The 27,500-nt window shown below is 38.5% G+C and overlaps 16 non-coding genes across 16 annotated transcripts; all 16 read left to right on the top strand.

Moving 5' to 3' along the window:
• The first annotated feature begins 449 nt into the window (after positions 1–449).
• LOC127948292 (5S ribosomal RNA) lies at positions 450–568 on the top strand. Its single transcript, XR_008152035.1, has one exon. It is a non-coding gene; the product is annotated as a 5S ribosomal RNA (ribosomal RNA).
• A 498-nt stretch (positions 569–1,066) lies between these two features.
• On the top strand, positions 1,067–1,185 carry LOC127947917 (5S ribosomal RNA). The gene has a single exon (XR_008151666.1). It is a non-coding gene; the product is annotated as a 5S ribosomal RNA (ribosomal RNA).
• A 910-nt stretch (positions 1,186–2,095) lies between these two features.
• LOC127948281 (5S ribosomal RNA) lies at positions 2,096–2,214 on the top strand. Its single transcript, XR_008152024.1, has one exon. It is a non-coding gene; the product is annotated as a 5S ribosomal RNA (ribosomal RNA).
• A 1,192-nt stretch (positions 2,215–3,406) lies between these two features.
• Positions 3,407–3,525, top strand: LOC127948269 (5S ribosomal RNA). Its single transcript, XR_008152013.1, has one exon. It is a non-coding gene; the product is annotated as a 5S ribosomal RNA (ribosomal RNA).
• A 494-nt stretch (positions 3,526–4,019) lies between these two features.
• LOC127948258 (5S ribosomal RNA) lies at positions 4,020–4,138 on the top strand. Its single transcript, XR_008152001.1, has one exon. It is a non-coding gene; the product is annotated as a 5S ribosomal RNA (ribosomal RNA).
• Positions 4,139–5,011: 873 nt separating this feature from the next.
• LOC127948246 (5S ribosomal RNA) lies at positions 5,012–5,130 on the top strand. The gene has a single exon (XR_008151989.1). It is a non-coding gene; the product is annotated as a 5S ribosomal RNA (ribosomal RNA).
• A 772-nt stretch (positions 5,131–5,902) lies between these two features.
• On the top strand, positions 5,903–6,021 carry LOC127947916 (5S ribosomal RNA). The gene has a single exon (XR_008151665.1). It is a non-coding gene; the product is annotated as a 5S ribosomal RNA (ribosomal RNA).
• Positions 6,022–6,797: 776 nt separating this feature from the next.
• Positions 6,798–6,916, top strand: LOC127947677 (5S ribosomal RNA). The gene has a single exon (XR_008151470.1). It is a non-coding gene; the product is annotated as a 5S ribosomal RNA (ribosomal RNA).
• A 908-nt stretch (positions 6,917–7,824) lies between these two features.
• On the top strand, positions 7,825–7,943 carry LOC127947652 (5S ribosomal RNA). Its single transcript, XR_008151447.1, has one exon. It is a non-coding gene; the product is annotated as a 5S ribosomal RNA (ribosomal RNA).
• Positions 7,944–15,067: 7,124 nt separating this feature from the next.
• Positions 15,068–15,186, top strand: LOC127947987 (5S ribosomal RNA). The gene has a single exon (XR_008151734.1). It is a non-coding gene; the product is annotated as a 5S ribosomal RNA (ribosomal RNA).
• Positions 15,187–15,684: 498 nt separating this feature from the next.
• LOC127947664 (5S ribosomal RNA) lies at positions 15,685–15,803 on the top strand. The gene has a single exon (XR_008151458.1). It is a non-coding gene; the product is annotated as a 5S ribosomal RNA (ribosomal RNA).
• Positions 15,804–17,127: 1,324 nt separating this feature from the next.
• On the top strand, positions 17,128–17,246 carry LOC127947915 (5S ribosomal RNA). Its single transcript, XR_008151664.1, has one exon. It is a non-coding gene; the product is annotated as a 5S ribosomal RNA (ribosomal RNA).
• A 776-nt stretch (positions 17,247–18,022) lies between these two features.
• On the top strand, positions 18,023–18,141 carry LOC127947674 (5S ribosomal RNA). Its single transcript, XR_008151468.1, has one exon. It is a non-coding gene; the product is annotated as a 5S ribosomal RNA (ribosomal RNA).
• A 908-nt stretch (positions 18,142–19,049) lies between these two features.
• LOC127947651 (5S ribosomal RNA) lies at positions 19,050–19,168 on the top strand. Its single transcript, XR_008151446.1, has one exon. It is a non-coding gene; the product is annotated as a 5S ribosomal RNA (ribosomal RNA).
• Positions 19,169–26,701: 7,533 nt separating this feature from the next.
• Positions 26,702–26,820, top strand: LOC127947555 (5S ribosomal RNA). Its single transcript, XR_008151353.1, has one exon. It is a non-coding gene; the product is annotated as a 5S ribosomal RNA (ribosomal RNA).
• A 497-nt stretch (positions 26,821–27,317) lies between these two features.
• Positions 27,318–27,436, top strand: LOC127947772 (5S ribosomal RNA). Its single transcript, XR_008151563.1, has one exon. It is a non-coding gene; the product is annotated as a 5S ribosomal RNA (ribosomal RNA).
• Positions 27,437–27,500: the final 64 nt, after the last annotated feature.

The raw sequence follows: 27,500 nt of genomic DNA, 5'->3' as shown, positions 1-27,500 counted from the left end.
AATGCCGGTCTCTGAATATTAGCAGGTTTGGGTCTGGTTAGTACATGGATGGGAGACTGCCTGGGAATACCAGGTGCTTTAAACTTTTTGGAAAATTTTCACTTAGTATATAATAATTTTGCCAAAAAATAGAGTCAATGCCCGATTTCTGAATATTAGCAGGTTTGGGCCTGGTTAGTACATGGATGGGAGACTGCCTGGGAATACCAGGTGCTTTAAACTTTTTGGAAAATTTCACAAATTATATAATAATTTTGCCAAAAAAAAAAAAAAAGAGTCAATGCCCAATCTCTGAATCTTAGCAGGCTTAGGTCTGGTTAGTACTTGGATGAGAGACCGGCTAGGAATACCAGGTGCTTTAAGCTTTTGGGTTTTCTTTCCTACTTATATAATGTACTGGCGATTAGATTGGCTGATCTCTAAATAGCCTTCTCTTTGCGGCAGTCTTCGCTTACGGCCATACCAACCTGGCTATGCCCGATCTCGTCTGATCTCGGAAGCTAAGCAGGTTTGGGCCTGGTTAGTACTTGGATGGGAGACCGCCTGGGAATACCAGGTGCTGTAAGCTTTTTGGAAATTTTTCAGTTAGTATATAATAATTTTGCCAAAAGATAGAGTCAATGCCGGTCTCTGAATATTAGCAGGTTTGGGTCTGGTTAGTACATGGATGGGAGACTGCCTGGGAATACCAGGTGCTTTAAACTTTTTGGAAAATTTTCACTTAGTATATAATAATTTTGCCAAAAAATAGAGTCAATGCACGATTTCTGAATATTAGCAGGTTTGGGCCTGGTTAGTACATGGATGGGACACTGCCTGGGAATACCAGGTGCTTTAAACTTTTTGGAAAATTTCACAAATTATATAATAATTTTGCCAAAAAAAAAAAAAAAGTCAATGCCCAATCTCTGAATCTTAGCAGGCTTAGGTCTGGTTAGTACTTGGATGAGAGACCGGCTAGGAATACCAGGTGCTTTAAGCTTTTGGGTTTTCTTTCCTACTTATATAATGTACTGGCGATTAGATTGGCTGATCTCTAAATAGCCTTCTCTTTGCGGCAGTCTTCGCTTACGGCCATACCAACCTGGCTATGCCCGATCTCGTCTGATCTCGGAAGCTAAGCAGGTTTGGGCCTGGTTAGTACTTGGATGGGAGACCGCCTGGGAATATCAGGTGCTGTAAGCTTTTTGGAAATTTTTCAGTTAGTATATAATAATTTTGCCAAAAAATAGAGTCAATGCCGGTCTCTGAATATTAGCAGGTTTGGGTCTGGTTAGTACATGGATGGGAGACTGCCTGGGAATACCAGGTGCTTTAAACTTTTTGGAAAATTTTCACTTAGTATATAATAATTTTGCCAAAAAATAGAGTCAATGCCCGATTTCTGAATATTAGCAGGTTTGGGCCTGGTTAGTACATGGATGGGACACTGCCTGGGAATACCAGGTGCTTTAAACTTTTTGGAAAATTTCACAAATTATATAATAATTTTGCCAAAAAAAAAAAGAGTCAATGACCAATCTCTGAATCTTAGCAGGCTTAGATCTGGTTAGTACTTGGATGAGAGACCGCCTAGGAATACCAGGTGCTGTAAGCTTTTTGGAAATTTTTCACTTAGTATATAATAATTTTGCCAAAAAATAGAGTCAATGCCATTCTCTGAATATTAGCAGGTTTGGGTCTGGTTAGTACATGGATGGGAGACTGCCTGGGAATACCATGTGCTTTAAACTTTTTGGAAAATTTTCACTTAGTATATAAGAATTTTGCCAAAAAATAGAGTCAATGCCCGATTTCTGAATATTAGCAGGTTTGGGCCTGGTTAGTACATGGATGGGAGACTGCCTGGGAATACCAGGTGCTTTAAACTTTTTGGAAAATTTCACAAATTATATAATAATTTTGCCAAAAAAAAAAAAAGAGTCAATGCCCAATCTCTGAATCTTAGCAGGCTTAGGTCTGGTTAGTACTTGGATGAGAGACCGGCTAGGAATACCAGGTGCTTTAAGCTTTTGGGTTTTCTTTCCTACTTATATAATGTACTGGCGATTAGATTGGCTGATCTCTAAAGAGCCTTCTCTTTGCGGCAGTATTCGCTTACGGCCATACCAACCTGGCTATGCCCGATCTCGTCTGATCTCGGAAGCTAAGCAGGTTTGGGCCTGGTTAGTACTTGGATGGGAGACCGCCTGGGAATACCAGGTGCTGTAAGCTTTTTGGAAATTTTTCACTTAGTATATAATAATTTTGCCAAAAAATAGAGTCAATGCCGGTCTCTGAATATTAGCAGGTTTGGGTCTGGTTAGTACATGGATGGGAGACTGCCTGGGAATACCAGGTGCTTTAAACTTTTTGGAAAATTTTCACTTAGTATATAATAATTTTGCCAAAAAAAAAAAGAGTCAATGCCCAATCTCTGAATCTTAGCAGGCTTAGATCTGGTTAGTACTTGGATGAGAGACCGCCTAGGAATACCAGGTGCTGTAAGCTTTTTGGAAATTTTTCACTTAGTATATAATAATTTTGCCAAAAAATAGAGTCAATGCCGGTCTCTGAATATTAGCAGGTTTGGGTCTGGTTAGTACATGGATGGGAGACTGCCTGGGAATACCAGGTGCTTTAAACTTTTTGGAAAATTTCACAAATTATATAATTATTTTGCCAAAAAAAAAAAGAGTCAATGCCCAATCTCTGAATCTTAGCAGGCTTAGGTCTGGTTAGTACTTGGATGGGACACCGCCTGGGAATACCAGGTGCTGTAAGCTTTTTGGAAATTTTTCACTTAGTATATAATAATTTTGCCAAAAAATAGAGTCAATGCCAGTCTCTGAATATTAGCAGGTTTGGGTCTGGTTAGCACATGGATTGGAGACTGCCTGGGAATACCAGGTGCTTTAAACTTTTTGGAAAATTTCACAAATTATATAATAATTTTGCCAAAAAAAAAAAAAAAGAGTCAATGCCCAATCTCTGAATCTTAGCAGGCTTAGGTCTGGTTAGTACTTGGATGGGACACCGCCTGGGAATACCAGGTGCTGTAAGCTTTTTGGAAATTTTTCACTTAGTATATAATAATTTTGCCAAAAAATAGAGTCAATGCCGGTCTCTGAATATTAGCAGGTTTGGGTCTGGTTAGCACATGGATTGGAGACTGCCTGGGAATACCAGGTGCTTTAAACTTTTTGGAAAATTTCACAAATTATATAATAATTTTGCCAAAAAAAAAAAAAAGAGTCAATGCCCAATCTCTGAATCTTAGCAGGCTTAGGTCTGGTTAGTACTTGGATAAGAGACTGGCTAGGAATACCAGGTGCTTTAAGCTTTTGGGTTTTCTTTCCTACTTATATAATGTACTGGCGATTAGATTGGCTGATCTCTAAATAGCCTTCTCTTTGCGGCAGTCTTCGCTTACGGCCATACCAACCTGGCTATGCCCGATCTCGTCTGATCTCGGAAGCTAAGCAGGTTTGGGCCTGGTTAGTACTTGGATGGGAGACCGCCTGGGAATACCAGGTGCTGTAAGCTTTTTGGAAATTTTTCAGTTAGTATATAATAATTTTGCCAAAAAATAGAGTCAATGCCGGTCTCTGAATATTAGCAGGTTTGGGTCTGGTTAGTACATGGATGGGAGACTGCCTGGGAATACCAGGTGCTTTAAACTTTTTGGAAAATTTTCACTTAGTATATAATAATTTGGCAAAAAATAGAGTCAATGCCCGATTTCTGAATATTAGCAGGTTTGGGCCTGGTTAGTACATTGATGGGAGACTGCCTGGGAATACCAGGTGCTTTAAACTTTTTGGAAAATTTCACAAATTATATAATAATTTTGCAAAAAAAAAAAGAGTCGATGCCCAATCTCTGAATCTTAGCAGGCTTAGGTCTGGTTAGTACTTGGATGAGAGACCGGCTAGGAATACCAGGTGCTTTAAGCTTTTGGGTTTTCTTTCCTACTTATATAATGTACTGGCGATTAGATTGGCTGATCTCTAAATAGCCTTCTCTTTGCGGCAGTCTTCGCTTACGGCCATACCAACCTGGCTATGCCCGATCTCGTCTGATCTCGGAAGCTAAGCAGGTTTGGGCCTGGTTAGTACTTGGATGGGAGACCGCCTGGGAATACCAGGTGCTGTAAGCTTTTTGGAAATTTTTCAGTTAGTATATAATAATTTTGCCAAAAAATAGAGTCAATGCCGGTCTCTGAATATTAGCAGGTTTGGGTCTGGTTAGTACATGGATGGGAGACTGCCTGGGAATACCAGGTGCTTTAAACTTTTTGGAAAATTTTCACTTAGTATATAATAATTTTGCCAAAAAATAGAGTCAATGCACGATTTCTGAATATTAGCAGGTTTGGGCCTGGTTAGTACATGGATGGGACACTGCCTGGGAATACCAGGTGCTTTAAACTTTTTGGAAAATTTCACAAATTATATAATAATTTTGCCAAAAAAAAAAAAAGTCAATGCCCAATCTCTGAATCTTAGCAGGCTTAGGTCTGGTTAGTACTTGGATGAGAGACCGGCTAGGAATACCAGGTGCTTTAAGCTTTTGGGTTTTCTTTCCTACTTTGCTGCAGCCTGGAATTGAACTACTGGTTTCGTCTGGTCAGAGGAGAACTGGCCCCCCAACTGAGCCTGGTTTCTCCCAAGGTTTTTTTCTCCATTCTGTCACCGATGGAGTTTCGGTTCCTTGCCGCTGTCGCCTCTGGCTTGCTTAGTTGGGGTCACTTCATCTACAGCGATATCGTTGACTTGATTGCAAATTAAAACAGACACTATTTCAACTGAACAGAGATGACATAACTGAATTCAATGATGAACTGCCTTTAACTATCATTTTGCAATATTGAGACACTGTTTTCCAAATGAATGTTGTTCAGTGCTTTGGCGGAATGTATTTTGTTTAAAGCACTATATAAATAAAGGTGATTGATTGATTGATACTTATATAATGTACTGGTGATTAGATTGGCTGATCTCTAAATAGCCTTCTCTTTGCGGCAGTCTTCGCTTACGGCCATACCAACCTGGCTATGCCCGATCTCGTCTGATCTCGGAAGCTAAGCAGGTTTGGGCCTGGTTAGTACTTGGATGGGAGACCGCCTGGGAATACCAGGTGCTGTAAGCTTTTTGGAAATTTTTCACTTAGTATATAATAATTTTGCCAAAAAATAGAGTCAATGCCGGTCTCTGAATATTAGCAGGTTTGGGTCTGGTTAGTACATGGATGGGAGACTGCCTGGGAATACCAGGTGCTTTAAACTTTTTGGAAAATTTTCACTTAGTATATAATAATTTTGCCAAAAAATAGAGTCAATGCCCGATTTCTGAATATTAGCAGGTTTGGGCCTGGTTAGTACATGGATGGGACACTGCCTGGGAATACCAGGTGCTTTAAACTTTTTGGAAAATTTCACAAATTATATAATAATTTTGCCAAAAAAAAAAGAGTCAATGCCGGTCTCTGAATATTAGCAGGTTTGGGTCTGGTTAGTACATGGATGGGAGACTGCCTGGGAATACCAGGTGCTTTAAACTTTTTGGAAAATTTTCACTTAGTATATAATAATTTTGCCAAAAAATAGAGTCAATGCCCGATTTCTGAATATTAGCAGGTTTGGGCCTGGTTAGTACATGGATGGGACACTGCCTGGGAATACCAGGTGCTTTAAACTTTTTGGAAAATTTCACAAATTATATAATAATTTTGCCAAAAAAAAAAAAAAAGTCAATGCCCAATCTCTGAATCTTAGCAGGCTTAGGTCTGGTTAGTACTTGGATGAGAGACCGGCTAGGAATACCAGGTGCTTTAAGCTTTTGGGTTTTCTTTCCTACTTATATAATGTACTGGCGATTAGATTGGCTGATCTCTAAATAGCCTTCTCTTTGCGGCAGTCTTCGCTTACGGCCATACCAACCTGGCTATGCCCGATCTCGTCTGATCTCGGAAGCTAAGCAGGTTTGGGCCTGGTTAGTACTTGGATGGGAGACCGCCTGGGAATATCAGGTGCTGTAAGCTTTTTGGAAATTTTTCAGTTAGTATATAATAATTTTGCCAAAAAATAGAGTCAATGCCGGTCTCTGAATATTAGCAGGTTTGGGTCTGGTTAGTACATGGATGGGAGACTGCCTGGGAATACCAGGTGCTTTAAACTTTTTGGAAAATTTTCACTTAGTATATAATAATTTTGCCAAAAAAAAAAAAAGAGTCAATGCCCAATCTCTGAATCTTAGCAGGCTTAGGTCTGGTTAGTACTTGGATGGGAGACCGCCTGGGAATACCAGGTGCTGTAAGCTTTTTGGAAATTTTTCACTTAGTATATAATAATTTTGCCTAAAAATAGAGTCAATGCCGGTCTCTGAATATTAGCAGGTTTGGGTCTGGTTAGTACATGGATGGGAGACTGCCTGGGAATACCAGGTGCTTTAAACTTTTTGGAAAATTTTCACTTAGTATATAATAATTTTGCCAAAAAAATAGAGTCAATGCCCGATTTCTGAATATTAGCAGGTTTGGGCCTGGTTAGTACATGGATGGGAGACTGCCTGGGAATACCAGGTGCTTTAAACTTTTTGGAAAATTTCACAAATTATATAATAATTTTGCCAAAAAAAAAAAAGAGTCAATGCCCAATCTCTGAATCTTAGCAGGCTTAGGTCTGGTTAGTACTTGGATGAGAGACCGGCTAGGAATACCAGGTGCTTTAAGCTTTTGGGTTTTCTTTCCTACTTATATAATGTACTGGCGATTAGATTGGCTGATCTCTAAATAGCCTTCTCTTTGCGGCAGTCTTTGCTTATGGCCATACCAACCTGGCTATGCCCGATCTCGTCTGATCTCGGAAGCTAAGCAGGTTTGGGCCTGGTTAGTACTTGGATGGGAGACAGCCTGGGAATACCAGGTGCTGTAAGATTTTTGGAAATTTTTCAGTTAGTATATAATAATTTTGCCAAAAAATAGAGTCAATGCCGGTCTCTGAATATTAGCAGGTTTGGGTCTGGTTAGTACATGGATGGGAGACTGCCTGGGAATACCAGGTGCTTTAAACTTTTTGGAAAATTTTCACTTAGTATATAATAATTTTGCCAAAAAATAGAGTCAATGCCCGATTTCTGAATATTAGCAGGTTTGGGCCTGGTTAGTACATGGATGGGACACTGCCTGGGAATAACAGGTGCTTTAAACTTTTTGGAAAATTTCACAAATTATATAATAATTTTGCCCAAAAAAAAAAAGAGTCAATGCCCAATCTCTGAATCTTAGCAGGCTTAGGTCTGGTTAGTACTTGGATGGGAGACCGCCTGGGAATACCAGGTGCTGTAAGCTTTTTGGAAATTTTTCACTTAGTATATAATAATTTTGCCAAAAAATAGAGTCAATGCCGGTCTCTGAATATTAGCAGGTTTGGGTCTGGTTAGTACATGGATGGGAGACTGCCTGGGAATACCAGGTGCTTTAAACTTTTTGGAAAATTTTCACTTAGTATATAATAATTTTGCCAAAAAATAGAGTCAATGCCCGATTTCTGAATATTAGCAGGTTTGGGCCTGGTTAGTACATGGATGGGAGACTGCCTGGGAATACCAGGTGCTTTAAACTTTTTTGAAAATTTCACAAATTATATAATAATTTTGCCCAAAAAAAAAGAGTCAATGCCCAATCTCTGAATCTTAGCAGGCTTAGGTCTGGTTAGTACTTGGATGAGAGACCGGCTAGGAATACCAGGTGCTTTAAGATTTTGGGTTTTCTTTCCTACTTATATAATGTACTGGCGATTAGATTGGCTGATCTCTAAATAGCCCTCTCTTTGCGGCAGTCTTCGCTTACGGCCATACCAACCTGGCTATGCCCTATCTTGTCTGATCTCGGAAGCTAAGCAGGTTTGGGCCTGGTTAGTACTTGGATGGGAGACCGCCTGGGAATACCAGGTGCTGTAAGCTTTTTGGAAATTTTTCAGTTAGTATATAATAATTTTGCCTAAAAATAGAGTCAATGCCGGTCTCTGAATATTAGCAGGTTTGGGTCTGGTTAGTACATGGATGGGAGACTGCCTGGGAATACCAGGTGCTTTAAACTTTTTGGAAAATTTTCACTTAGTATATAATAATTTTGCCAAAAAAATAGAGTCAATGCCCGATTTCTGAATATTAGCAGGTTTGGGCCTGGTTAGTACATGGATGGGAGACTGCCTGGGAATACCAGGTGCTTTAAACTTTTTGGAAAATTTTCACTTAGTATATAATAATTTTGCCAAAAAATAGAGTCAATGCCCGATTTCTGAATATTAGCAGGTTTGGGCCTGGTTAGTACATGGATGGGACACTGCCTGGGAATACCAGGTGCTTTAAACTTTTTGGAAAATTTTCACTTAGTATATAATAATTTTGCCAAAAAATAGAGTCAATGCCCGATTTCTGAATATTAGCAGGTTTGGGCCTGGTTAGTACATGGATGGGAGACTGCCTGGGAATACCAGGTGCTTTAAACTTTTTGGAAAATTTTCACTTAGTATATAATAATTTTGCCAAAAAATAGAGTCAATGCCCGATTTCTGAATATTAGCAGGTTTGGGCCTGGTTAGTACATGGATGGGACACTGCCTGGGAATACCAGGTGCTTTAAACTTTTTGGAAAATTTCACAAATTATATAATAATTTTGCCAAAAAAAAAAGAGTCAATGCCCAATCTCTGAATCTTAGCAGGCTTAGGTCTGGTTAGTACTTGGATGAGAGACCGGCTAGGAATACCAGGTGCTTTAAGCTTTTGGGTTTTCTTTCCTACTTATATAATGTACGGGCGATTAGATTGGCTGATCTCTAAATAGCCTTCTCTTTGCAGCAGTGTTCGCTTACGGCCATACCATCCTGGCAGCGCTAGAGAGCCAACAGGAAGTGATAGGCTTGCAGCACAGGGAGAAAGGCTCAACTCTGTTTGTTTAAATTAACCGTCTGTTTCTACATATCCTGGTTTTCAGTTTTGATTTCTGTTTGGGACATTAGTTGCTGGATAGTTATTGCTGACTTTAATAAATTCCCCCGACAGCTTAGGCTGTCTGGGGGACTTTTTTGACATTTTTCTCATTGTAGCATGCTGCAGATGCACAGCATGGCTGCAGATAAAGAAACAGAACTAACCATGATGAGAAAAAGTAGCAATGGGAGGAATGAAGAGGAGGAGCAAAGAAGAGGTGAAGTCAAACAAGCAGAGATCCAAAAGCAACAGGATTCAAGTAAAGTCACAGGACATTTGTGGGAAGAGGGAGAAGAAAACAGCAGAGCAGTGCAAGGAAAATCAAAAGGGAAGTACAACAAAGAGCTGACTGTGGAAGTAGAGGTGGAGGGAACTGAAAAGATTTCAATGATGGATTTACTGAAAGGAGTAAAGAAGGAGTGTGGAGAAGTGATTGGCTGCAGGGTGAGAGGTGAAAGGGTCTATGAGCTCACAATGAAGGATGAAGAGGCAAAGAGGAAACTAATGGATGGAGTGAGAGTGAAAGGAGTGATGGTGCATGCCAGGGATATAATGAATAATGATATGGTGGTGTCCTTTATCAATCTGCCTGTGTATTTAGAGGATGAGAAGATACTCGCCAAGCTACAGGAGTGGGGAGTACGACCACTTTCACCAATCAAACGCCGGGTGTGGCCTGGAACAGATATAGTTGATGGGACACGTTTCTTAAAAGTTCGCTTCACAGAACAGGTATGTTCACTACCATACTCCACAAAGTTTGAGACTCTGAGAGGCACCGAATATTTTCGTGTCATCCATGATAGGCAAATACGTGTTTGCAGACTCTGTATCAAGCCAGGGCACATAATTAGAGAGTGCCCTGAATTAAAATGCTTCAAGTGCAATGGTGGAGGCCATTATGCAAGAGATTGTGAAGAATGGATGGGATTAGAGAGAGAGCAAGTGGACGGTAAAAAAAAAGGTGAAAGGAGGAGCAGTGTTCTGACAGAGGAGCAAGAGGAGGAAACAACTGATGTGGTGAGCGGTGGAGAGAAAGACGGAGCTGAAGATAGTGAGAGAAGAAGCAAAATGGAATGGCGAGACACAGCTGAAAGTTTCAGTGAAGCGGATGAGGAGGAGGAGGAGGAGGAGATGGAGCAGTCGGAAGTGATCGAAGAAGAGGAGGAGACAGATGAAAGTAATGTGAAAGAAAGAGGTAAAGAAGAGGCAAAGAAAAATACTGCACAGAAACTGATAGAAAGCAGAGGTGGAGAAAAGGGAGACAGTGAAAAGAAAGATGGACTGAAAACAAAGATTATAAGACTGAGTTCAAAGAGGAAGTCTGAGATGGACGGAGAACAGGTTGAGCAGATAAAAGAACCACGAGCGGGTATGTGATGTATGAATGAACTGTGCATGTGTTCCTGGTTTTGTTTAGTTTTTCTTCTGGGTTACTCTCATGGCCACTGTAACTTCAATAAACATAAATGGGTTAAGGGATAAAAACAAGATGAAAAAACTATTATTTACTTATCGGAGTGATATAATCTGTATACAGGAGACAAACTGGGAGGAGGATAAAGTAAAGGAGATGAGAGAAGAGTGGAGAGGGGACATATACTATAATAATGGTGCAAAAAATGCAAGAGGTGTGGCAATATTATTTAAAAAAGATATTGTAGAAGGTATAAGAGAGGTGTATAAAGACCAGAGGGGAAGGATCTTGGTGGTTGAATTCATGTATAGAGATATGGATTTTAGATTAATAAATATATGTGTTCCAAATATAGAAGGGGACAGGAGGGAAATTTTGAAAGAGTTAAAAGGATTGATTGTGGGGAAATGTATTATAGTGGGAGATTTTAATATAAAATGTAGCAGATTGGATGTGGGAAAGGGGGTAAAATTTAGATGGGAAAAGTCTAGGGGAATGTTGATGGAGATAATGAGAGAAAAGGGGTTAATAGATGTGTGGAGGTATGAAAATCCAGAAAAAAGAGAATTTACTAGAAGGCAGTTAAGAGAAGGTATATTAAAACAGAGTAGAATAGATTTAGTGTTAGTTGAAGAGGAAATAATTAGATACATAGACGGGATAAAACATCAGGTAAATAGTTTAAGTGATCACGATAGTGTAAGGTTCAGAATCAAGGTAGGGAGTGAGGAGGTAGGAGGAGGGATGTGGATATTGAATGCAGGGTATATCGAAGAGGAAGAATATGAGATACAGATGAAGGATCTATTAAATAGGGAAGAAGAGAAGATAGATGAGTATACAAGAGACGGTGGATTAGAGGGTACAATAGCGGAGAGATGGGAGGAAATAAAGGATCAAATTAAGTTAATTAGTATAAAATACAGTAAGAAAAGAAGAGGAAAGATGAAGAAGGAGGAAATTATGCTTAGAGAAAGATTGAGAGAGGAGTTAGTTAAGGCTGAAGATGAAGAAGGATACAGTATGGAAAAATATATAGAGGTTAAGATGGCGCTAGAAAAATATGAAAGGGAGAAATGCAGAGGAGCTATTTTACGAAGCAAGGCAAAATATGCATTAGAAGGTGAGAAATGCACAGGGTATTTTTTAGGGCTAGAGAAAAGGAGACAAAGTAAAACATATATAAATGAAATAAATACAAAAGAGGGCAAAACAACCAAAGACTATGTAGAGATTTTGGAGAGAGTTCAAGAATTCTATGGAGAATTATATAAGAGAGGAGAAGTGGATGAGAGAAGTATAGATGGAGTATTAGAAAGTGTAGAAAATATTCTAAATAAGGAGGATGCAGAGTGGTGTGATAGAGAGATAGATGAGAAGGAAGTAGAAGCGGCAATAGGGGGGTTGAAAAGTGGAAAAAGTCCAGGGAGTGATGGGATTGGTATTGAATGGTATAAAACATATAGAGAAGAGGTAGCACCGATTTTAGTTAAAGTGTTCAAGGAGATGGAAAGAACAGGGATGGTGCAAGATAGAATGGTAGAGGGAGTGATAGCTCTGGTGTATAAGAAGGGGAATAGGTTGAATATAGAGAACTATAGACCAATCAGTCTATTAAATGTGGATTATAAAATACTGACTAAAGTTTTAGCGAACAGAGTGAAAAAAGTGATTGGAAGTATAGTGCAACCAACACAAAGTTACAGCATACCAGGCAGGGATATAGCAGACACGATAGGGACAGTTAGGGATGTGATAGAGTACATGAAACGAGATAAGAAGGGAGGAATAGTATTAGGGATAGATTGGAATAAAGCATTCGATAGGGTAGAACACAAATACTTATTTAAGGTATTAGAGAAGTTTGGATTTGGAAGTAGAATGATAGGGTGGGTGAAGAGACTATATGAGAAGGCAAAAAGTTGCATAAAAATAAATGGAGTATTAACAGACAGGTTTAAGATAGGAAGGTCAGTGAGACAGGGCTGTCCCCTGTCTGCATTATTATATGCAATTTCAGTAGAGCCTCTAGCCACTCTAATCAAGAGGGATAGAAGGGTAGTTGGTATTGAGTTGCCATATGGAGGAATGTGTACTATAAACCAATATGCAGATGACACTACAATTACAGTGAGGGAAGGAAACAGTGTAAAAAGAGTTTTAGAGATAGTAAAGATGTTTGGGAAGGCATCAGGGGCAAAAATAAATGTAGATAAATCTGAATTAATGTATATAGGGGAGGTAGAGAGAGTAGAGGTAGGGATAAGAGTGGAGGAAAAATATATGAAAGTATTAGGGGTATATTTAGGGGTCGAAAGCAAAGAGGCAAGAGATGTGACCTGGACTGGGGTAATTAATAAAATAAGAACAGTAAGTGCAACATGGAAAGGGAGGAAATTAAAGTTAAATGGGAAAGTAATAGTAGTAAATAGCCTGCTGTTGTCAGTTTGTGTTTATGTAATGAGTGTAATGGAAATGCCAGGGTGGGTGATGAATGAATTTAATAAAATTGTATGTGATTTTATATGGGAGGGAAAAGGTGTGAAAATTGCACAGAAAACATTGGTGGGTAAGAGATGGGAAGGAGGCTTAAGCTTGATGGACCTAGAAATAAAAAGGGCTGCGATGAGAATAAAAACGGTGAAAAAATATATGGGAGGGCTATGGGATTATGGGTGGAAGGAATTCTTAAGGAAATATATTGATGATGTGGGAGGAATAGGGGACAATGGATGGTATATGGGCTTTAAGCAATCAATGACGGAAGGAATACCAGAAATATATCGGGAAGTATTAGAGGCATGGAGACAGTTCCTTCCCAAAATAGAATATGAATGTGAAGACATACAGGTGATTAAAAATCTACCACTATTTCTCAACGAAAAGATTAAACATAAAAATAAAACATTGTATGAATGTAAATTTATAGAAGGGGGTATAAAACAAGTGAAGGACATTATGTATGAAGTTATTCCAGGATTTCTAAAAAATAACTGCATTTATGATACTGTGTGTGATCTGGAAGGAATGGAGAACAGAGAGAAAGTAAATAAAATATATGGAAAAATTAAATCAAGTATACCTTTGCAGTGGACTAATATGATCGAACGTGAATATGTATCTAACGTGGAAAAATGTATGCCGGAGATGTATGTGGATGATAATGCTGAGAAAAACAAATTAAAAAATATGAGTGTAAAGAATATATACAGGAGAATAATAGTTGATGTTATAAAAGAACCAGCATCAGAAAAGGTGTGGAAGAAAGTATTTGAAGATTTAGATGTGAAGAAAATATGGTCAAACTTAAACATAAAATACAACAGTATAGAGTGTGAGAATAATGACTTTCTGATAAGACATAATAGAATTTACACAAATGTGGTGTTAAACAAAATAAATAATGAGGTAAATGTCATTTGTGACGTATGTGGTAATGGCCATGAGAGTTTCTTACATTACTTTTTAAGATGTGAAGAGTTGGTGGATTTTTTTGATTTTCTTAAAAATCTATTACTAGAAAACTGGAGTGTCAAAGTTGAGACCGAGGAGGAATGGGGAAAATTGTTTTTGTTTGGAACTTTCGGGAAAAGGAAATCAACTGACATTTGTTTAATTAATTTTGTTCTGAGTCATGCCAGACTAGCAGTAGTGCTAAGAAGGAACTATGCACATTTCGAAGGGAGAAAGGTAAAAGTAAAAGATATGTTTAAGTCAATGATACAAAGAGATGTAGAGTTGATTTGTAAGTATGGAGATAAAGAGGGGAAAGAGTTTTTTTTGACTACAAATAAGTTCATACATCAAAATGTGGGGGAAGAAATATGTTTCAATTGGTAAAGAGTAACAATCTGGTTGAGAATGGCTGATGTCAATTAAGTAAATGTAAACATATTTGTGTGTATTTTATTTATGTTCTATATTTTTATTGCTGTATGATTATGAAAAACTAAGTTGATCAATTGGAAAAAACGAATCATACAAATGTATTGAAATGAAAGTCAATCGGATGGAATAATGCAATAGAAAACTGTGAATTGAAAGTTAAATAAAAAGATAAAAAAAAAATAAAAAAAAAAGGCTATGCCCGATCTCGTCTGATCTCGGAAGCTAAGCAGGTTTGGGCCTGGTTAGTACTTGGATGGGAGACCACCTGGGAATACCAGGTGCTGTAAGCTTTTTGGAAATTTTTCACTTAGTATATAATAATTTTGCCAAAAAATAGAGTCAATGCCGGTCTCTGAATATTAGCAGGTTTGGGCCTGGTTAGTACATGGATGGGAGACTGCCTGGGAATACCAGGTGCTTTAAACTTTTTGGAAAATTTTCACTTAGTATATAATAATTTTGCCAAGAAATAGAGTCAATGCCCGATTTCTGAATATTAGCAGGTTTGGGCCTGGTTAGTACATGGATGGGAGACTGCCTGGGAATACCAGGTGCTTTAAACTTTTTGGAAAATTTCACAAATTATATAATAATTTTGCCAAAAAAAAAAAAAGAGTCAATGCCCAATCTCTGAATCTTAGCAGGCTTAGGTCTGGTTAGTACTTGGATGAGAGACCGGCTAGGAATACCAGGTGCTTTAAGCTTTTGGGTTTTCTTTCCTACTTATATAATGTACTGGCGATTAGATTGGCTGATCTCTAAATAGCCCTCTCTTTGCGGCAGTCTTCGCTTACGGCCATACCAACCTGGCTATGCCCGATCTCGTCTGATCTCGGAAGCTAAGCAGGTTTGGGCCTGGTTAGTACTTGGATGGGAGACCGCCTGGGAATACCAGGTGCTGTAATCTTTTTGGAAATTTTTCACTTAGTATATAATAATTTTGCCAAAAAATAGAGTCAATGCCGGTCTCTGAATATTAGCAGGTTTGGGTCTGGTTAGTACATGGATGGGAGACCGCCTGGGAATACCAGGTGCTTTAAACTTTTTGGAAAATTTTCACTAAGTATATAATAATTTTGCCAAAAAATAGAGTCAATGCCCGATGTCTGAATATTAGCAGGTTTGGGCCTGGTTAGTACATGGATGGGAGACTGCCTGGGAATACCAGGTGCTTTAAACTTTTTGGAAAATTTCACAAATTATATAATAATTTTGCAAAAAAAAAAAAAAGAGTCAATGCCCAATCTCTGAATCTTAGCAGGCTTAGGTCTGGTTAGTACTTGGATGAGAGACCGGCTAGGAATACCAGGTGCTTTAAGCTTTTGGGTTTTCTTTCCTACTTATATAATGTACTGGCGATTAGATTGGCTGATCTCTAAATAGCCTTCTCTTTGCGGCAGTCTTCGCTTACGGCCATACCAACCTGGCTATGCCCGATCTTGGCTGATCTCGGAAGCTAAGCAGGTTTGGGCCTGGTTAGTACTTGGATGGAAGACCGCCTGGGAATACCAGGTGCTGTAAGCTTTTTGGAAATTTTTCAGTTAGTATATAATAATTCTGCCAAAAAATAGAGTCAATGCCGGTCTCTGAATATTAGCAGGTTTGGGTCTGGTTAGTACATGGATGGGAGACTGCTTGGAAATACCAGGTGCTTTAAACTTTTTGGAAAATTTTCACTTAGTATATAATAATTTTGCCAAAAAATAGAGTCAATGCCCGATTTCTGAATATTAGCAGGTTTGGGCTTGGTTAGTACATGGATGGGAGACTGCCTGGGAATACCAGGTGCTTTAAACTTTTTGGAAAATTTTCACTTAGTATATAATAATTTTGCCAAAAAATAGAGTCAATGCCCGATTTCTGAATATTAGCAGGTTTGGGCCTGGTTAGTACATGGATGGGACACTGCCTGGGAATACCAGGTGCTTTAAACTTTTTGGAAAATTTCACAAATTATATAATAATTTTGCCAAAAAAAAAAAAAAGAGTCAATGCCCAATCTCTGAATCTTAGCAGGCTTAGGTCTGGTTAGTACTTGGATGGGAGACCGCCTGGGAATACCAGGTGCTGTAAGCTTTTTGGAAATTTTTCACTTAGTATATAATAATTTTGCCAAAAAATAGAGTCAATGCCGGTCTCTGAATATTAGCAGGTTTGGGTCTGGTTAGTACATGGATGGGAGACTGCCTGGGAATACCAGGTGCTTTAAACTTTTTGGAAAATTTTCACTTAGTATATAATAATTTTGCCAAAAAATAGAGTCAATGCCCGATTTCTGAATATTAGCAGGTTTGGGCCTGGTTAGTACATGGATGGGACACTGCCTGGGAATACCAGGTGCTTTAAACTTTTTGGAAAATTTCACAAATTATATAATAATTTTGCCAAAAAAAAAAGAGTCAATGCCGGTCTCTGAATATTAGCAGGTTTGGGTCTGGTTAGTACATGGATGGGAGACTGCCTGGGAATACCAGGTGCTTTAAACTTTTTGGAAAATTTTCACTTAGTATATAATAATTTTGCCAAAAAATAGAGTCAATGCCCGATTTCTGAATATTAGCAGGTTTGGGCCTGGTTAGTACATGGATGGGACACTGCCTGGGAATACCAGGTGCTTTAAACTTTTTGGAAAATTTCACAAATTATATAATAATTTTGCCAAAAAAAAAAAAAAAGTCAATGCCCAATCTCTGAATCTTAGCAGGCTTAGGTCTGGTTAGTACTTGGATGAGAGACCGGCTAGGAATACCAGGTGCTTTAAGCTTTTGGGTTTTCTTTCCTACTTATATAATGTACTGGCGATTAGATTGGCTGATCTCTAAATAGCCTTCTCTTTGCGGCAGTCTTCGCTTACGGCCATACCAACCTGGCTATGCCCGATCTCGTCTGATCTCGGAAGCTAAGCAGGTTTGGGCCTGGTTAGTACTTGGATGGGAGACCGCCTGGGAATATCAGGTGCTGTAAGCTTTTTGGAAATTTTTCAGTTAGTATATAATAATTTTGCCAAAAAATAGAGTCAATGCCGGTCTCTGAATATTAGCAGGTTTGGGTCTGGTTAGTACATGGATGGGAGACTGCCTGGGAATACCAGGTGCTTTAAACTTTTTGGAAAATTTTCACTTAGTATATAATAATTTTGCCAAAAAAAAAAAAAGAGTCAATGCCCAATCTCTGAATCTTAGCAGGCTTAGGTCTGGTTAGTACTTGGATGGGAGACCGCCTGGGAATACCAGGTGCTGTAAGCTTTTTGGAAATTTTTCACTTAGTATATAATAATTTTGCCTAAAAATAGAGTCAATGCCGGTCTCTGAATATTAGCAGGTTTGGGTCTGGTTAGTACATGGATGGGAGACTGCCTGGGAATACCAGGTGCTTTAAACTTTTTGGAAAATTTTCACTTAGTATATAATAATTTTGCCAAAAAAATAGAGTCAATGCCCGATTTCTGAATATTAGCAGGTTTGGGCCTGGTTAGTACATGGATGGGAGACTGCCTGGGAATACCAGGTGCTTTAAACTTTTTGGAAAATTTCACAAATTATATAATAATTTTGCCAAAAAAAAAAAAGAGTCAATGCCCAATCTCTGAATCTTAGCAGGCTTAGGTCTGGTTAGTACTTGGATGAGAGACCGGCTAGGAATACCAGGTGCTTTAAGCTTTTGGGTTTTCTTTCCTACTTATATAATGTACTGGCGATTAGATTGGCTGATCTCTAAATAGCCTTCTCTTTGCGGCAGTCTTTGCTTATGGCCATACCAACCTGGCTATGCCCGATCTCGTCTGATCTCGGAAGCTAAGCAGGTTTGGGCCTGGTTAGTACTTGGATGGGAGACAGCCTGGGAATACCAGGTGCTGTAAGATTTTTGGAAATTTTTCAGTTAGTATATAATAATTTTGCCAAAAAATAGAGTCAATGCCGGTCTCTGAATATTAGCAGGTTTGGGTCTGGTTAGTACATGGATGGGAGACTGCCTGGGAATACCAGGTGCTTTAAACTTTTTGGAAAATTTTCACTTAGTATATAATAATTTTGCCAAAAAATAGAGTCAATGCCCGATTTCTGAATATTAGCAGGTTTGGGCCTGGTTAGTACATGGATGGGACACTGCCTGGGAATAACAGGTGCTTTAAACTTTTTGGAAAATTTCACAAATTATATAATAATTTTGCCCAAAAAAAAAAAGAGTCAATGCCCAATCTCTGAATCTTAGCAGGCTTAGGTCTGGTTAGTACTTGGATGGGAGACCGCCTGGGAATACCAGGTGCTGTAAGCTTTTTGGAAATTTTTCACTTAGTATATAATAATTTTGCCAAAAAATAGAGTCAATGCCGGTCTCTGAATATTAGCAGGTTTGGGTCTGGTTAGTACATGGATGGGAGACTGCCTGGGAATACCAGGTGCTTTAAACTTTTTGGAAAATTTTCACTTAGTATATAATAATTTTGCCAAAAAATAGAGTCAATGCCCGATTTCTGAATATTAGCAGGTTTGGGCCTGGTTAGTACATGGATGGGAGACTGCCTGGGAATACCAGGTGCTTTAAACTTTTTTGAAAATTTCACAAATTATATAATAATTTTGCCCAAAAAAAAAGAGTCAATGCCCAATCTCTGAATCTTAGCAGGCTTAGGTCTGGTTAGTACTTGGATGAGAGACCGGCTAGGAATACCAGGTGCTTTAAGATTTTGGGTTTTCTTTCCTACTTATATAATGTACTGGCGATTAGATTGGCTGATCTCTAAATAGCCCTCTCTTTGCGGCAGTCTTCGCTTACGGCCATACCAACCTGGCTATGCCCTATCTTGTCTGATCTCGGAAGCTAAGCAGGTTTGGGCCTGGTTAGTACTTGGATGGGAGACCGCCTGGGAATACCAGGTGCTGTAAGCTTTTTGGAAATTTTTCAGTTAGTATATAATAATTTTGCCTAAAAATAGAGTCAATGCCGGTCTCTGAATATTAGCAGGTTTGGGTCTGGTTAGTACATGGATGGGAGACTGCCTGGGAATACCAGGTGCTTTAAACTTTTTGGAAAATTTTCACTTAGTATATAATAATTTTGCCAAAAAAATAGAGTCAATGCCCGATTTCTGAATATTAGCAGGTTTGGGCCTGGTTAGTACATGGATGGGAGACTGCCTGGGAATACCAGGTGCTTTAAACTTTTTGGAAAATTTTCACTTAGTATATAATAATTTTGCCAAAAAATAGAGTCAATGCCCGATTTCTGAATATTAGCAGGTTTGGGCCTGGTTAGTACATGGATGGGACACTGCCTGGGAATACCAGGTGCTTTAAACTTTTTGGAAAATTTTCACTTAGTATATAATAATTTTGCCAAAAAATAGAGTCAATGCCCGATTTCTGAATATTAGCAGGTTTGGGCCTGGTTAGTACATGGATGGGAGACTGCCTGGGAATACCAGGTGCTTTAAACTTTTTGGAAAATTTTCACTTAGTATATAATAATTTTGCCAAAAAATAGAGTCAATGCCCGATTTCTGAATATTAGCAGGTTTGGGCCTGGTTAGTACATGGATGGGACACTGCCTGGGAATACCAGGTGCTTTAAACTTTTTGGAAAATTTCACAAATTATATAATAATTTTGCCAAAAAAAAAAGAGTCAATGCCCAATCTCTGAATCTTAGCAGGCTTAGGTCTGGTTAGTACTTGGATGAGAGACCGGCTAGGAATACCAGGTGCTTTAAGCTTTTGGGTTTTCTTTCCTACTTATATAATGTACGGGCGATTAGATTGGCTGATCTCTAAATAGCCTTCTCTTTGCAGCAGTGTTCGCTTACGGCCATACCATCCTGGCAGCGCTAGAGAGCCAACAGGAAGTGATAGGCTTGCAGCACAGGGAGAAAGGCTCAACTCTGTTTGTTTAAATTAACCGTCTGTTTCTACATATCCTGGTTTTCAGTTTTGATTTCTGTTTGGGACATTAGTTGCTGGATAGTTATTGCTGACTTTAATAAATTCCCCCGACAGCTTAGGCTGTCTGGGGGACTTTTTTGACATTTTTCTCATTGTAGCATGCTGCAGATGCACAGCATGGCTGCAGATAAAGAAACAGAACTAACCATGATGAGAAAAAGTAGCAATGGGAGGAATGAAGAGGAGGAGCAAAGAAGAGGTGAAGTCAAACAAGCAGAGATCCAAAAGCAACAGGATTCAAGTAAAGTCACAGGACATTTGTGGGAAGAGGGAGAAGAAAACAGCAGAGCAGTGCAAGGAAAATCAAAAGGGAAGTACAACAAAGAGCTGACTGTGGAAGTAGAGGTGGAGGGAACTGAAAAGATTTCAATGATGGATTTACTGAAAGGAGTAAAGAAGGAGTGTGGAGAAGTGATTGGCTGCAGGGTGAGAGGTGAAAGGGTCTATGAGCTCACAATGAAGGATGAAGAGGCAAAGAGGAAACTAATGGATGGAGTGAGAGTGAAAGGAGTGATGGTGCATGCCAGGGATATAATGAATAATGATATGGTGGTGTCCTTTATCAATCTGCCTGTGTATTTAGAGGATGAGAAGATACTCGCCAAGCTACAGGAGTGGGGAGTACGACCACTTTCACCAATCAAACGCCGGGTGTGGCCTGGAACAGATATAGTTGATGGGACACGTTTCTTAAAAGTTCGCTTCACAGAACAGGTATGTTCACTACCATACTCCACAAAGTTTGAGACTCTGAGAGGCACCGAATATTTTCGTGTCATCCATGATAGGCAAATACGTGTTTGCAGACTCTGTATCAAGCCAGGGCACATAATTAGAGAGTGCCCTGAATTAAAATGCTTCAAGTGCAATGGTGGAGGCCATTATGCAAGAGATTGTGAAGAATGGATGGGATTAGAGAGAGAGCAAGTGGACGGTAAAAAAAAAGGTGAAAGGAGGAGCAGTGTTCTGACAGAGGAGCAAGAGGAGGAAACAACTGATGTGGTGAGCGGTGGAGAGAAAGACGGAGCTGAAGATAGTGAGAGAAGAAGCAAAATGGAATGGCGAGACACAGCTGAAAGTTTCAGTGAAGCGGATGAGGAGGAGGAGGAGGAGGAGATGGAGCAGTCGGAAGTGATCGAAGAAGAGGAGGAGACAGATGAAAGTAATGTGAAAGAAAGAGGTAAAGAAGAGGCAAAGAAAAATACTGCACAGAAACTGATAGAAAGCAGAGGTGGAGAAAAGGGAGACAGTGAAAAGAAAGATGGACTGAAAACAAAGATTATAAGACTGAGTTCAAAGAGGAAGTCTGAGATGGACGGAGAACAGGTTGAGCAGATAAAAGAACCACGAGCGGGTATGTGATGTATGAATGAACTGTGCATGTGTTCCTGGTTTTGTTTAGTTTTTCTTCTGGGTTACTCTCATGGCCACTGTAACTTCAATAAACATAAATGGGTTAAGGGATAAAAACAAGATGAAAAAACTATTATTTACTTATCGGAGTGATATAATCTGTATACAGGAGACAAACTGGGAGGAGGATAAAGTAAAGGAGATGAGAGAAGAGTGGAGAGGGGACATATACTATAATAATGGTGCAAAAAATGCAAGAGGTGTGGCAATATTATTTAAAAAAGATATTGTAGAAGGTATAAGAGAGGTGTATAAAGACCAGAGGGGAAGGATCTTGGTGGTTGAATTCATGTATAGAGATATGGATTTTAGATTAATAAATATATGTGTTCCAAATATAGAAGGGGACAGGAGGGAAATTTTGAAAGAGTTAAAAGGATTGATTGTGGGGAAATGTATTATAGTGGGAGATTTTAATATAAAATGTAGCAGATTGGATGTGGGAAAGGGGGTAAAATTTAGATGGGAAAAGTCTAGGGGAATGTTGATGGAGATAATGAGAGAAAAGGGGTTAATAGATGTGTGGAGGTATGAAAATCCAGAAAAAAGAGAATTTACTAGAAGGCAGTTAAGAGAAGGTATATTAAAACAGAGTAGAATAGATTTAGTGTTAGTTGAAGAGGAAATAATTAGATACATAGACGGGATAAAACATCAGGTAAATAGTTTAAGTGATCACGATAGTGTAAGGTTCAGAATCAAGGTAGGGAGTGAGGAGGTAGGAGGAGGGATGTGGATATTGAATGCAGGGTATATCGAAGAGGAAGAATATGAGATACAGATGAAGGATCTATTAAATAGGGAAGAAGAGAAGATAGATGAGTATACAAGAGACGGTGGATTAGAGGGTACAATAGCGGAGAGATGGGAGGAAATAAAGGATCAAATTAAGTTAATTAGTATAAAATACAGTAAGAAAAGAAGAGGAAAGATGAAGAAGGAGGAAATTATGCTTAGAGAAAGATTGAGAGAGGAGTTAGTTAAGGCTGAAGATGAAGAAGGATACAGTATGGAAAAATATATAGAGGTTAAGATGGCGCTAGAAAAATATGAAAGGGAGAAATGCAGAGGAGCTATTTTACGAAGCAAGGCAAAATATGCATTAGAAGGTGAGAAATGCACAGGGTATTTTTTAGGGCTAGAGAAAAGGAGACAAAGTAAAACATATATAAATGAAATAAATACAAAAGAGGGCAAAACAACCAAAGACTATGTAGAGATTTTGGAGAGAGTTCAAGAATTCTATGGAGAATTATATAAGAGAGGAGAAGTGGATGAGAGAAGTATAGATGGAGTATTAGAAAGTGTAGAAAATATTCTAAATAAGGAGGATGCAGAGTGGTGTGATAGAGAGATAGATGAGAAGGAAGTAGAAGCGGCAATAGGGGGGTTGAAAAGTGGAAAAAGTCCAGGGAGTGATGGGATTGGTATTGAATGGTATAAAACATATAGAGAAGAGGTAGCACCGATTTTAGTTAAAGTGTTCAAGGAGATGGAAAGAACAGGGATGGTGCAAGATAGAATGGTAGAGGGAGTGATAGCTCTGGTGTATAAGAAGGGGAATAGGTTGAATATAGAGAACTATAGACCAATCAGTCTATTAAATGTGGATTATAAAATACTGACTAAAGTTTTAGCGAACAGAGTGAAAAAAGTGATTGGAAGTATAGTGCAACCAACACAAAGTTACAGCATACCAGGCAGGGATATAGCAGACACGATAGGGACAGTTAGGGATGTGATAGAGTACATGAAACGAGATAAGAAGGGAGGAATAGTATTAGGGATAGATTGGAATAAAGCATTCGATAGGGTAGAACACAAATACTTATTTAAGGTATTAGAGAAGTTTGGATTTGGAAGTAGAATGATAGGGTGGGTGAAGAGACTATATGAGAAGGCAAAAAGTTGCATAAAAATAAATGGAGTATTAACAGACAGGTTTAAGATAGGAAGGTCAGTGAGACAGGGCTGTCCCCTGTCTGCATTATTATATGCAATTTCAGTAGAGCCTCTAGCCACTCTAATCAAGAGGGATAGAAGGGTAGTTGGTATTGAGTTGCCATATGGAGGAATGTGTACTATAAACCAATATGCAGATGACACTACAATTACAGTGAGGGAAGGAAACAGTGTAAAAAGAGTTTTAGAGATAGTAAAGATGTTTGGGAAGGCATCAGGGGCAAAAATAAATGTAGATAAATCTGAATTAATGTATATAGGGGAGGTAGAGAGAGTAGAGGTAGGGATAAGAGTGGAGGAAAAATATATGAAAGTATTAGGGGTATATTTAGGGGTCGAAAGCAAAGAGGCAAGAGATGTGACCTGGACTGGGGTAATTAATAAAATAAGAACAGTAAGTGCAACGTGGAAAGGGAGGAAATTAAAGTTAAATGGGAAAGTAATAGTAGTAAATAGCCTGCTGTTGTCAGTTTGTGTTTATGTAATGAGTGTAATGGAAATGCCAGGGTGGGTGATGAATGAATTGAATAAAATTGTATGTGATTTTATATGGGAGGGAAAAGGTGTGAAAATTGCACAGAAAACATTGGTGGGTAAGAGATGGGAAGGAGGCTTAAGCTTGATGGACCTAGAAATAAAAAGGGCTGCGATGAGAATAAAAACGGTGAAAAAATATATGGGAGGGCTATGGGATTATGGGTGGAAGGAATTCTTAAGGAAATATATTGATGATGTGGGAGGAATAGGGGACAATGGATGGTATATGGGCTTTAAGCAATCAATGACGGAAGGAATACCAGAAATATATCGGGAAGTATTAGAGGCATGGAGACAGTTCCTTCCCAAAATAGAATATGAATGTGAAGACATACAGGTGATTAAAAATCTACCACTATTTCTCAACGAAAAGATTAAACATAAAAATAAAACATTGTATGAATGTAAATTTATAGAAGGGGGTATAAAACAAGTGAAGGACATTATGTATGAAGTTATTCCAGGATTTCTAAAAAATAACTGCATTTATGATACTGTGTGTGATCTGGAAGGAATGGAGAACAGAGAGAAAGTAAATAAAATATATGGAAAAATTAAATCAAGTATACCTTTGCAGTGGACTAATATGATCGAACGTGAATATGTATCTAACGTGGAAAAATGTATGCCGGAGATGTATGTGGATGATAATGCTGAGAAAAACAAATTAAAAAATATGAGTGTAAAGAATATATACAGGAGAATAATAGTTGATGTTATAAAAGAACCAGCATCAGAAAAGGTGTGGAAGAAAGTATTTGAAGATTTAGATGTGAAGAAAATATGGTCAAACTTAAACATAAAATACAACAGTATAGAGTGTGAGAATAATGACTTTCTGATAAGACATAATAGAATTTACACAAATGTGGTGTTAAACAAAATAAATAATGAGGTAAATGTCATTTGTGACGTATGTGGTAATGGCCATGAGAGTTTCTTACATTACTTTTTAAGATGTGAAGAGTTGGTGGATTTTTTTGATTTTCTTAAAAATCTGTTACTAGAAAACTGGAGTGTCAAAGTTGAGAACGAGGAGGAATGGGGAAAATTGTTTTTGTTTGGAACTTTCGGGAAAAGGAAATCAACTGACATTTGTTTAATTAATTTTGTTCTGAGTCATGCCAGACTAGCAGTAGTGCTAAGAAGGAACTATGCACATTTCGAAGGGAGAAAGGTAAAAGTAAAAGATATGTTTAAGTCAATGATACAAAGAGATGTAGAGTTGATTTGTAAGTATGGAGATAAAGAGGGGAAAGAGTTTTTTTTTGACTACAAATAAGTTCATACATCAAAATGTGGGGGAAGAAATATGTTTCAATTGGTAAAGAGTAACAATCTGGTTGAGAATGGCTGATGTCAATTAAGTAAATGTAAACATATTTGTGTGTATTTTATTTATGTTCTATATTTTTATTGCTGTATGATTATGAAAAATTAAGTTGATCAATTGGAAAAAACGAATCATACAAATGTATTGAAATGAAAGTCAATCGGATGGAATAATGCAATAGAAAACTGTGAATTGAAAGTTAAATAAAAAGATAAAAAAAAAAAAAAAAGGCTATGCCCGATCTCGTCTGATCTCGGAAGCTAAGCAGGTTTGGGCCTGGTTAGTACTTGGATGGGAGACCGCCTGGGAATACCAGGTGCTGTAAGATTTTTGGAAATTTTTCAGTTAGTATATAATAATTTTGCCAAAAAATAGAGTCAATGCCGGTCTCTGAATATTAGCAGGTTTGGGTCTGGTTAGTACATGGATGGGAGACTGCCTGGGAATACCAGGTGCTTTAAACTTTTTGGAAAATTTTCACTTAGTATATAAGAATTTTGCCAAAAAATAGAGTCAATGCCCGATTTCTGAATATTAGCAGGTTTGGGCCTGGTTAGTACATGGATGGGACACTGCCTGGGAATACCAGGTGCTTTAAACTTTTTGGAAAATTTCACAAATTATATAATAATTTTGCCAAAAAAAAAAAAAGAGTCAATGCCCAATCTCTGAATCTTAGCAGGCTTAGGTCTGGTTAGTACTTGGATGGGAGACCGCCTGGGAATACCAGGTGCTGTAAGCTTTTTGGAAATTTTTCACTTAGTATATAATAATTTTGCCAAAAAATAGAGTCAATGCCGGTCTCTGAATATTAGCAGGTTTGGGTCTGGTTAGTACATGGATGGGAGACTGCCTGGGAATACCAGGTGCTTTAAACTTTTTGGAAAATTTTCACTTAGTATATAATAATTTTGCCAAAAAATAGAGTCAATGCCCGATTTCTGAATATTAGCAGGTTTGGGCCTGGTTAGTACATGGATGGGACACTGCCTGGGAATACCAGGTGCTTTAAACTTTTTGGAAAATTTCACAAATTATATAATAATTTTGCCAAAAAAAAAAAAGAGTCAATGGCCAATCTCTGAATCTTAGCAGGCTTAGGTCTGGTTAGTACTTGGATGAGAGACCGGCTAAGAATACCAGGTGCTTTAAGCTTTTGGGTTTTCTTTCCTACTTATATAATGTACTGGCGATTAGATTGGCTGATCTCTAAATAGCCCTCTCTTTGCCGCATTTTTCGCTTGCGGCCATACAAACCTGGCTATGCCCGATCTCGTCTGATCTCGGAAGCTAAGCAGGTTTGGGCCTGGTTAGTACTTGGATGGGAGACCGCCTGGGAATACCAGGTGCTGTAAGCTTTTTGGAAATTTTTCAGTTAGTATATAATAATTTTGCCTAAAAATAGAGTCAATGCCGGTCTCTGAATATTAGCAGGTTTGGGTCTGGTTAGTACATGGATGGGAGACTGCCTGGGAATACCAGGTGCTTTAAACTTTTTGGAAAATTTTCACTTAGTATATAATAATTTTGCCAAAAAAATAGAGTCAATGCCCGATTTCTGAATATTAGCAGGTTTGGGCCTGGTTAGTACATGGATGGGAGACTGCCTGGGAATACCAGGTGCTTTAAACTTTTTGGAAAATTTCACAAATTATATAATAATTTTGCCAAAAAAAAAAAGAGTCAATGCCCAATCTCTGAATCTTAGCAGGCTTAGGTCTGGTTAGTACTTGGATGAGAGACCGGCTAGGAATACCAGGTGCTTTAAGCTTTTGGGTTTTCTTTCCTACTTATATAATGTACTGGCGATTAGATTGGCTGATCTCTAAATAGCCTTCTCTTTGCGGCAGTCTTCGCTTATGGCCATACCAACCTGGCTATGCCAGATCTCGTCTGATCTCGGAAGCTAAGCAGGTTTGGGCCTGGTTAGTACTTGGATGGGAGACAGCCTGGGAATACCAGGTGCTGTAAGATTTTTGGAAATTTTTCAGTTAGTATATAATAATTTTGCCAAAAAATAGAGTCAATACCGGTCTCT

Source organism: Carassius gibelio, chromosome A25, assembly GCF_023724105.1.
Source record: "Carassius gibelio isolate Cgi1373 ecotype wild population from Czech Republic chromosome A25, carGib1.2-hapl.c, whole genome shotgun sequence".
NCBI lineage: Eukaryota > Metazoa > Chordata > Actinopteri > Cypriniformes > Cyprinidae > Carassius > Carassius gibelio.
This window is presented reverse-complemented; position numbering and strand designations above follow the sequence as displayed.